Genomic DNA, 10,922 nt, shown 5'->3' with positions numbered 1-10,922 from the left:
TGCTGTGAGCCTATGCACCGCATTTATTGATCTGGCATATACTTTTATGTCTGCTCAAGACTGGAGCAGCATATAGTATTACTGAGCTCATCGCTATTGCGCTATGTGTGTCTACTTAGTGCGTCATTTGCAAACATCAGATCTATTATAGAGCCTTTAATTCCTTTTTGGTAGGTATTTTTCATTACGATCTTAATAATTGTGAGGTTGCAATTCTAGAACTAGGCGCCCCCGATGATTTGACCTTCTGCTACCGCAGGATATAGCCCTTGCGTTAAAATCGCCTACCATTGTTATCGGCGATTAACATCTGCTTTCTAAAGATAATTCCAGGAGGAAGTCTTCAAATTCTCTAATGGACGCGCTGGGATGACAATCAATGTTGCTTTCTATTACGGTTTGTTGCAGCAGGGCTTGTTTTGCGGAGCAGTCGTTTAAATTCAGCTACAATATTCTCATTTTTATATTGTTTTTAGCAACTCCACGTTGCTAGATGAGTTAGCTCTCCCTTCTTAACACACGACAACTACAACACATCACACCAACGCGATCCACATATGAAGACACCACACATGCAGACGTTCCACATGAAAGCACGACACACTAATACACACGAATATATACAACACATGCGGACATCACAGCACATTTCTACACTATTATCAAAACCGACCGCTCCAGGAGAAGAGGCCCTTTTTCTTTCCTCGATCTCGCACCGAGCGCACATCGGTCGCAGCATCACATTTTTAATATTGAGTAATAACGTTTTTTAATATTCCGCATTCTACGTACTTACTATACAGTGAAGTGAAGTTAAAGAACGGAAATAAACGAATGTTTTTATTAATATTTTTAACAATTTACTAAGAGTGAAGTTTTAGTGCCGAGGTAAGTGGTGACAAGGAGGAAGGAAGCAAACATTGGTCTATCGAGCCATAGTGAGAGGCACTATGGAAAAGTAAAACAAAATGAACATTTGTGCGGTGACACATAAGTGCGTATTTTTTATTAACTTATACTAATGAACGAATTTGGAAAAAAATTTAAGCAAAATAAAAAAAAAAAAACAAACAACAAAAAATATATACATAAATAACCACACAAAACGGGCACGAATTAATACAAAACTAACAAAAAAATTGAACAACAATATCACCAGCTCACCAAGAAGTCAGCACAACCAAAGGACAGGGAGAAGCGGCCACAACGCACACACACTTAATTCCACATCCACATACATACACTCAAATTGTCCCCAAAAGCCCTGACGGAAATCCAAGCGAGTTGTATCGTTCCTATCAGTATTTATATATGCGTATGTATGGGTTTTTAATAAAAAAAGCGCAAACAATAAAATATAATATGTTTTATAATTGTTTTGGTATTCGGTTTATTTCCCGGTAAAAACCGAAATACCGCTAAAAACAAAACTGTTTGGTAATTCTTATAATACATAATCGATTGCCGATAAATGCTTACCGTTGTGTGAAAACAAATTTGTTTAACCCTCATCGAGACCCTCGGGTCTGGCCAGACATATTTTGTTTTTAAATGCTAATTAAATATATTTAGAGTGTAGCAAACGACTTGCGCTTCCAGGTAGCTTCCTAGAATTTTATTGTCTATAGAATTCAGAAAAAAAATTCAAGGATATAGTATCGAAAAGTACGAAAAAAGGATATTATAATATTACACCTTAGTGCACCAATGGTGCTTGGCTAGACGCCATATATTTTGTATGAAAATATATGAACTTTGGTATTTTTCTATCACTTCGCACGGTTGATTTATCTGTTTTCACGTCCGTTACATATCCAAATTGGTTTGTATATTTATCTAGGTCAAATACTTTAGTGTTTTAAAGGTTAAGAAAAATGTAATTTTTCTCAAAACGTTACATTTCTTGTGAACGCTATTGCCACGCCCCTGGTGGGAATAGAGGGGAGGTTGAGGGCTTTCCTGAAAGCCCCAGGGGTGAACCAACTCGCAAAATGGTTTTGATCATCCCGGCACCATACCCCCCAACTGTAGTGCAACAAAAGGGGGGACATGGTGAAAGCCCATTTTCGCCTATTGCCTCGCCCCCGGTGGGGCCTTGGGGGCGAATTATACATTTCCTGAAAGCTCTTTAAATGACCTAACCGGTGCAATTTATTTGACCCACCTAGGTGGGTTAGAGCGTTTTAAAAGGTTAAGAAAAAATGTAATTTTTCTCAAAATGTTACATTTTTTGTGAACGCTATTGCCACGCCAAGCGTGAACAAGGCAGTCAATTTGATTTCAACCAAATCGAGAGGTAAGAAATTTCAAAAATGTATCTATATTGTACATATGTATATGAGCGTAAATACAGCACGTATTTCCATACAAATGTATGTAAACACCACTTGGCCTAGCCAAGCACCATTGGTCTCGTCTTGTATCAGACCGTTGGTCTCGACCAGGGTTAAGTATTTACTTGCACCAAACCAGCGGTACCCCTTATACTTAATCAAGTATAGGCAGGACTGCATAAAATAACTACTTTAACTTAAAAACATACATATACATTGTAAATATGCGTAAATAAAATTGTATATACATCATACACTTACATACATATATCCCACACATATTTATTTATAAAGTACAAAGAGTATAACGTATTCTTTTATACATACTATATAACAGTAACTGATTAAATATTAAAAGTCTAACAATAACACATACTTATATCGACAATAAAGTGTCTGCTAATTTTCTTTTCGTGGTTTATCCGTACTGCGAACTTATATACAGTGGACCAATAAAATTTACGTACACATAGTTCAATTATATTACGACACGTTTATTTGTTTTAAATTGAATAAATTTTGGGGTTTTTCTCTGTCCACATCAAGATATATATGTATATTTAACATTAAATATAGCATATCAAAATATTTGTTTTTTTCTTACACAAATAAAAAAAATTAATGCTACAGCTAAAAATGCGTCTAACTCATATAAAAAAAGTTTAGGTACTCCAATGATTATTTATATAAATCAAAAGTAATTACATTAGTTTTAGCGGTTTTTTGCCTACATATTGTTGTTATTATTGCCCCTAGACGTCGACGCATGCTCCCCACTCGTTTTATAGTATTATTTCCGTTCATTTTTACCCATGATCGATGATCCAGTTTTTTGGCCTTATTTTGATGAAATTCTATGTTTTCGAATACGAATTTTTTAAAAAGTCCCAGATATTTTGAATAGGATTAATGTGTGGTGATTTCGCTACCTATGGAGCTATTTTTTTCCATAACAACCCTGCACGTACGAGATACAATGTGTCTACGTCTCTTATAACGGGCAAATCGAAATATTCCTCGTAGATGCCGGCAGTTCCCGAAGATATTTTGCGTCTACTCCGAGGGCTTGTAAATTTTCCACATAAGTACATAGCAGAACAACGATAGGCCAATTGGACACTTATTCATTTTAATTTATTTTCTTAATATACAAGGCACTAAAACAATGTTCTTTCCGCGAAGTCAAAGTCAAATTAACTACTGCAATCTATGCTTAAATTTTGACTCTTAGGCAAGCATTTAACGTTTCTTTCAAACGTTACTTGTTGTTATTTCTTATCAGTGAAGTGGTTAAAAGCTTAACTCGTTGCTTGCTGATTTGTGTTGGACATTGATAGATGAGTCTTATTAAATTTAATTTAAATATTGTGGACAAATTTATGATACTTATTGATAACACTTATAATATACAAAAAAATTAAAACAGCGCACATTGAGTGATGTCTTTTATGGCAGTAAACGCAATTAAATTTGCTTTCGCAATCTTTAAGCGTATGTGCATGTGATAAACAGTTGGTACATAGTTTTCTCGTTCTTACGAAATTGTTTCGATCGCTAATATTAATTTTTTTTATTTTTTCGCACGATTTGAGTTTGTGACCTCCTCTACAAAGTTCGCATGACGTTTGTTTATATTGTTCGGATTTTTAAAAAAGCTTCTATTTAAAAGCTTTTCTTTAAGGGGCATTGCGGGAAATATGCCAATGTGGACTTTGAATATATTTTATACGCAATCCTGCTTGTTTTTGTTAGCCAAAAACCAAGGGGTATCGCGAAATATATGCCAATGTGGACTTTGAATGGAACGACATGGTCGGGCAATGGAACGTCTGCTCCATCGTCATCGATTGGGGAATCGGGTTCGCCTTCTCCTGGCGTTGTGCGTTCACTGCCATTCATCAGGCTGGAGAAGTGTTCCCTCCATAATTTAAGTATGCTCTGGGCATCGGTCACTAGATCACCTTTGGGGGTTCTGAAACCTTCTGTAAGCCGCCGCATTTTTCCGTGGAATTTTCGAGCATTACCCCTGTTGGCCAGCTTATCAAGCTCTTCGTACTCACGCATTTCGGCCCCTTTCTTCTTCTGTCTACAAATGCCTCTCGCTTCCCTCTTCAACTCTCTATCCCATCCCGCACGTGTTGTGGTCGATCGTAACGTTGCGAGGTAGGCAGCCTGTTTTCTCTCCGCTGCGACACGGCACTCCTCGTCGTACCAGCTGTTCTTTTGCACTTTCCAAACCAATGGTTTCGGTTGCAGCTGTACGTAAGGAGTTTGAAATTCCGTCCTACAGTTCCGTTATACCGAGTTGTTGACGAGTGCTATCATCAGAAGCAGCAAATATCAACTGTTAAGTAAGTATGTGAAAAAAAGTGTGTGTACTTTGAAATTCGACTGCGCAGTCCAATATAACACGCAAAAACAAATACATACATATGCATGTATTTTATGCGTTTAATGCGGCCTGCACAATCCAATATACAAACAAATATTTGTTTTATATTTTAAATGATCAATAATATTAATATTTTCTTTCAGATATTATTATCATTTTATACAATTAATCTTTCTTTTTCTTTTAGATATTACAAATTCAATGTAATTTTTATTTATTTTCAGGTGTTAATAACATTTATTTTCTTTCAATCTTTTATTTTCAGGTATTTGTCTTTTAAAGTCTTTTTTCACTCTTTTATTTTCAGCTATTAATAATTCTTTTCTTTAATTAATCTTTTTTGAAATGAAAGTATTTTTTTTAATTAAATATATTTTTATTTACACAATGTTACCGTTAATATATTTAATTACAATAAATTACAATTTTATGTAAATATGTATCAAAAGTAATAAAAATAATAATTGAAAAATTAAAAAGTTTTCTTTGAAATTTTAAGAAATTTTTAAAGCAGGAATTAAAATATGCAACCCTGCATCAGCTGTTTAAAATGCAACCCTGCATCAGCCGTCTATTGGGGATATTAGAGCAGGACAGATTTAATTTTTAATATGACACTGCTGAATGAGCGCAACAGAGATGTATGATCACACGTATACGTACGTGTGAGGGGAAAACAGGGTAAAATCTTCACGCGGCCACATGTTACCCACTGATTATCTGTTTTTTTGCCCGCTCATGGTTGGCAGGGAATACTGCGTCGCACATACATACGTATGTATGTATATATGTTCGCAGTGAGAAGAGGCTGCGAAAAGAAAATTTAATGATATTCTGATTTTAGAATGTATGTATGTGTGTATGTATGTACACTTGAGAAAATTACCTGCAGTTGGTTAATTCTCGCAGTGATCTCTAAAACGAACGCTCATCATAATAAAAAAAATATACACTGAAAAATAAAATATATAAAATATTTCCGGTCATTAATAAATAATTAAATCACATTTAAGCGATTTATTATTTATTTCATTTGAAAAACTCTTATTAATATAAAAGAGTTCGCTAATACACATATTATCAAATACGTAAAGCGTTATCGTCATATCAATTTCGTTAAAAACTCTTATTTACTCAAATGTGTTCTCGTCTATACATATTAGGTTGTCAAAAAAGTCTTGCGGTATTTTTATTGAATTTTCAATTGTTCATAAAATTGGTTACATTCAAGTCAAATATGCGCCATTTTGTTCGATGACGCGTTCTCAACGAGATGCCAACTTCATAATGCCCCTCTCATAGAAGCTCGCTTCCCTATTGGCAAAAAACTCGGAGAGCCAATTTTCACAGGACTCTCTTGTGGCCAACTTCAGACTACCAAGCGCGTTCGTTCGTGGACAGAAACAGGTGGTAATCACTTGGTTCGAGATCCAGACTATACGGTGGATGCAAAAGAACCTCCCGTCGAGCTCCAGGAGCTTCTGGCGCGTCACTAAAGATGTGTGTGGCCTGGCGTTGTCCTGATGGAAGACAATTCGACCTCTGTAGATCAAAGATGGCAGTACACCCTCACGTCACTGTTGACAGTCGTAACTTTAAAGTTGTAGATAATTTCGTCTATTTAGGAACCAGCATTAACACCACCAACAATGTCAGCCTGGAAATCCAACGCAGGATTGCTCTTGCCAACAGGTGCTACTTCGGACTGAGTAGGCAATTGAAAAGTAAAGTCCTCTCTCGACGAACAAAAGCTAAACTCTATAAGTCGCTCATATTTCCCGTCCTGCTGTATGGTGCAGATGCTTGGCCGATGACAACGAACGATGAGTCGACGTTACGAGTTTTCGAGAGAAAAGTTCTGCGAAAGATTTATGGTCCTTTGGGCATTGGCCACGGCGAATATCGCATTCGATGGAACGATGAGCTGTACGAGCTATACGACGACATCGATATAGTTCAGCGAATTAAAAGACAGCGGCTACGCTGGCTAGGTCATGTTGTCCGGATGGATGAAAACACTTCAGCTCTGAAAGTATTCGACGCAGTACCCGCCGGGGGAAGCAGAGGAAGAGGAAGACCTCCACTCCGTTGGAAGGACCAAATGGAGGAGGACCTGACTTCGCTTGGAATATCCAAGTGGCGCCACGTAGCGAAAATAAGAAACGACTGGGGCGCTGTTGTTAACTCGGCTATAATCGCGTAAGCGGTGTCTACGCAAATTAAGAAGAAGAAGTTTGCGACGCTATAACTCACGAACGACTTAAAAGAAACGACAATCAATCAAACACGTGTTAGCGCGTGAAATGAGCTTTCCAAAAAGGTATAGCATGACCCGATGCGACGAATAAAACTATATACTATACTTATATACATATGTATGTATACAGGCGGGTAACTAGCGGAAAGAACCGGGACGCTGCGAAGACGGAGATGCTTATCGATCGACGTTGTATCGACAAAATGTGCGCGAGATCCTTTCTCTTTCCCATTTGTGATGTGATGTCGCTACTCATTTCGCCATCCCAGCCCCCCTAGGCGAGTATTTAGCCTAGAAGCCGCTGTAGCTGCTCTAGCGTAGCTACAACGCTGCTGAGACCTGTTTACCGGTGGGATTGCGGCCTAAGCGGATGGCGCCGTGTTGATGGTGCCCGGTTTTGGCGCCAGGGACGGGATTCTGCTGGAGAGGGTCCGCGCCGGCGGTATGCCATCACAGGAGTTCTTTGAGAACGCCTGACGTTACCGCTGGTGCGTGGAGCCGGTGGTCGCCCTGAGTCGCGTCTGGTAATACGGTGCAGCAGCGTATGATGAACCCGCACACAGATTTGGCAACGATTATGTGATGGGCACTCCTGAGTTGCGTGGGAAGTTGCCAGGCAGTTCAGGCAATACCTGTGCGCCTGTGCCACCTGCTGGCGTTGAATCGGCGACATGCCTTTAAAGATACCGCAGTGCGATAGCCGATGCGGGCGGCGCCATAGTGGACATCGAATGCGTTGCTGATCCGCTGACAATGCGGGTGATGCTGGCGCGCTTTGGGCGGGGCCGTTGTCGCGGTGGAGCCTGTCGTTGTTCGAAACGCTGCCGGTGCAGTGGTGGTCCGGGGTGCTGCTATTGGGGCAGCTTCAGAGCGAGGAGCGGAAACTGCCGAACGCATGGTTGGCGTTGACGAGAGAGACAGAGAGAAATGGTGATATTAGTAATATATTGTGCAATTTACAATAATATGGACATTTGTGCCACGATATGTGGCATGAATAGGATGTCATGTTTTATCAGACATTTACGTTAGGTGTTTTGTGTGGTTTTATGTTAATCGAGGTTTCGAATTGCTAAGCGGTTTATGTTTTAGCGATTTATTGATTTATTAACATTGCGGTTTCGGTTTTACGTTTCTTTATCTTCGGCGGTTGGTAGAAAGCATAATTTTACGAGCGGTCTGGTTAGCGTTCCGGTTTGGGTGCGGAGATCAACTACACGAACATGACCGTCAGAACCGTAATGAAGTTGTTTTATGCGTCCGAGTCGCCATTCCGTAGGGGGGACACAATCGTATTTTATAAGGACCCAGCCTCCAAGCTTTGGTGCCTTTTCTTGGGTTTTCCACCGGTATCTTTTGCGAAGGTCCTTTATATAGTCTTCCTTCCATCGGCGGCTGAAATCATGATGGAGAATTTTAATTCGCTCCCATCTGTTTAATAAGAATAGCGACTCCACGCCTGGCTCAGGTATTGCCAGAATGGGTGCTCCTTTGAGAAAATGCCCTGGGGTTAAGGCTGGGAAGTCGGAGGGATCTTGCGAGAGTGGTGAGAGTGGTCTAAAGTTTAGTACAGCTTCGATACGAGCGAGTAATGTAGTAAACTCCTCATAATTGAATTTATGGTTACCAGCCGTTTTCTTTAAATGGGACTTAAAGCTCTTTAATGCTGATTCCCAGAGTCGGCCCATGTGTGGAGAACAGGGGGGTATGAATTGCCAATCGATCCTTTGGGGTGCATATTTTGTGACAATTTCGGGGGATACTTCTTTCATGAATTGTAAAAACTCCTTTTCCCTGGCTCTTTGAGCCCCGACAAAATTTTTTCCATTGTCGCTCATAATTTTTAAAGGAAATCCGCGTCGTCCGACAAAGCGGGAAAATGCTGCAAAAAAACCGCAGTAGTTAGATCCGAACATAGCTCGAGGTGTACTGCCTTTGTCGTAAAACATACAAAGACAGCCACATACCCTTTTCTAAATGAGGAAGACCTGAGCATCGAGGCCTTTATCTGGAAAGGTCCAGCAAAATCAACCCCAGTGATGGTAAAGGGTAAAGCATAGTTGCAGCGTTCAGGTGGTAAAGCTGCCATGATCTGTGTACGCATCTTGTGCTTGTACATAGTACACTGTTTGATGAAAATGGTTCTTTTAATTTGTGGCTTTAGTCGCGGTATATAAAACTCTTGTCGGACCATTTGTTTCATCAAGTGATGCTCACCATGCAGTGTATGCTGGTGAAGATACATATATTAGAAATAAATAGGTAAAACGGTATTTCTCTGGGATAATGATTCAAGCAACTTTTATTTTTCTTTGCTGAAATAGCGAGTTTGTGTATACAAGATTAGACTGACCTTGGCATGTTGAAAGTCGGAATATGTTAGTTGTACGTAAGGATCGTTTGATATTCTTTTCACCTTTTGTTTAAGTTTATGAATGAATTTGTGCATATAAGGGACTACCCTTAATGCTCGAGGAAATGATGAAAATCTGTGGAGAATATCATCTTTCTCTGGAGTGATATGAAAATTTCTATTTTCCGACTTTCCGGAGGTATGATATTCCGAGCAGGAGACTTTGGCCAGAATTCTTGTGATTCTGTTAGCCATGTGGGACCGTTCCACCAGAGTGTAGTGCTGGTGAGGTGAAGTGGTTTGCAACCTCTTGTCACAAGATCCGCTGGGTTATCTGCACTTGCAACATGTTGCCATTTTGCTGAGCCAACTAAGTCTAAGATTTGAGATATGCGACTCGATACATGTGTCATCCAAGTATTGGGTGGGTTTTCAAACCATGCTAGAACTATTTCTGAGTCTGACCAGAAATACATTTTGTGATCGTTTAATTTGAGATGGATTCGAACTATTGAAATTAATTTTGCATAGTGCTCTTCTATGTAGTTCACGCCGTGGCAGGCTTAGTGTCTTGAAAGGTGCAACTTTGGCTTTGGCTACCAAAAGATGTGAAGTTATTTTGCTATCATACTGAGTGCGGATGTAACTGTTGCGCAATAAGCCATTTCAGAGGCATCGCAGAAACCGTGTAATTCTGCGCTAATGTTAGATTTAAGTTTACCCATCGAAGGATTCGAATTTCTGATATAGTATGTAGGTTGTTAGCAAATTGAACCCATTTTGTTAAACGTGCAGGTTTACCTGTTCATCCCATTCAGTGCCGTCTTGCCACAATTCTTGAATGAGAATTTTAGATTGAATCGTTATTGGCGAAAGCCATCCTGCGGGTACGAAAGGTTTTGCCACCGAGGAAGTGATTTGTCGTTTTGTAATGGCGGACATTGCAGATATTGACTCAATTGTATATGATAACTGATCTGTTATCGCATTCAATTGAATCCCTAGTGTTTTTGTTATACTAGCCTTTTCGAATTTATGGAAGTCAGTATCTAATAAGTCTTCCTTTTTATATCTTTGATTATTTCGGGATGATTTGATGTTATTTTCTTCAAGGGGAATCCCGCTGAATTTAGTGCTTTGATCACTTTTGTACACTGTGGCTACCTGATAAAATGTCATCCACATATGTTTGAGTTTGCAACACAGAAGTTGCTAAAGATAAATTTGTTTCACAGGTTTTTGCAACTTCTTGTAATGTCCTAATGGCTAAATAGGGTGCGCAGTTGATGCCTTGTAAATGTTTTAAGTTTGTAGTCGCTAATTGGACTATTAAATGAATTGCGGAAGACTATTCGTTGGAAATCTTGGTCATCTTCATGTACCAGAATTTGCCTATGCGTTTTCTCAGCATCCCCGTTAAAAACGTATTTAAACATGTGCCAATTTAGTATTAGCAACATTTCTTGTTGCTGTGTATAATGCATCATTGAGTGATTTGCCTGAGCTCGTACACTTTGAGGCATTGAACACCACTCGTACTTTCGTTGTGATTTTATCTGGTCTTATTACCCGATAATGTGGAAGGCA

At 39.2% G+C, this 10,922-nt stretch overlaps 1 pseudogene; it reads right to left on the bottom strand.

Annotated features, from left to right (window-relative positions):
• Positions 1–7,101: 7,101 nt before the first annotated feature.
• LOC120781782 lies at positions 7,102–7,918 on the bottom strand (annotated as a pseudogene).
• Between the last annotated feature and the right edge of the window lie 3,004 nt (positions 7,919–10,922).

Source organism: Bactrocera tryoni, unplaced genomic scaffold, assembly GCF_016617805.1.
Source record: "Bactrocera tryoni isolate S06 unplaced genomic scaffold, CSIRO_BtryS06_freeze2 scaffold_7, whole genome shotgun sequence".
Lineage (NCBI taxonomy): Eukaryota > Metazoa > Arthropoda > Insecta > Diptera > Tephritidae > Bactrocera > Bactrocera tryoni.
Note: the sequence above shows the minus strand (reverse complement) of the source record. Positions and strands in the feature narration are given on the sequence as shown.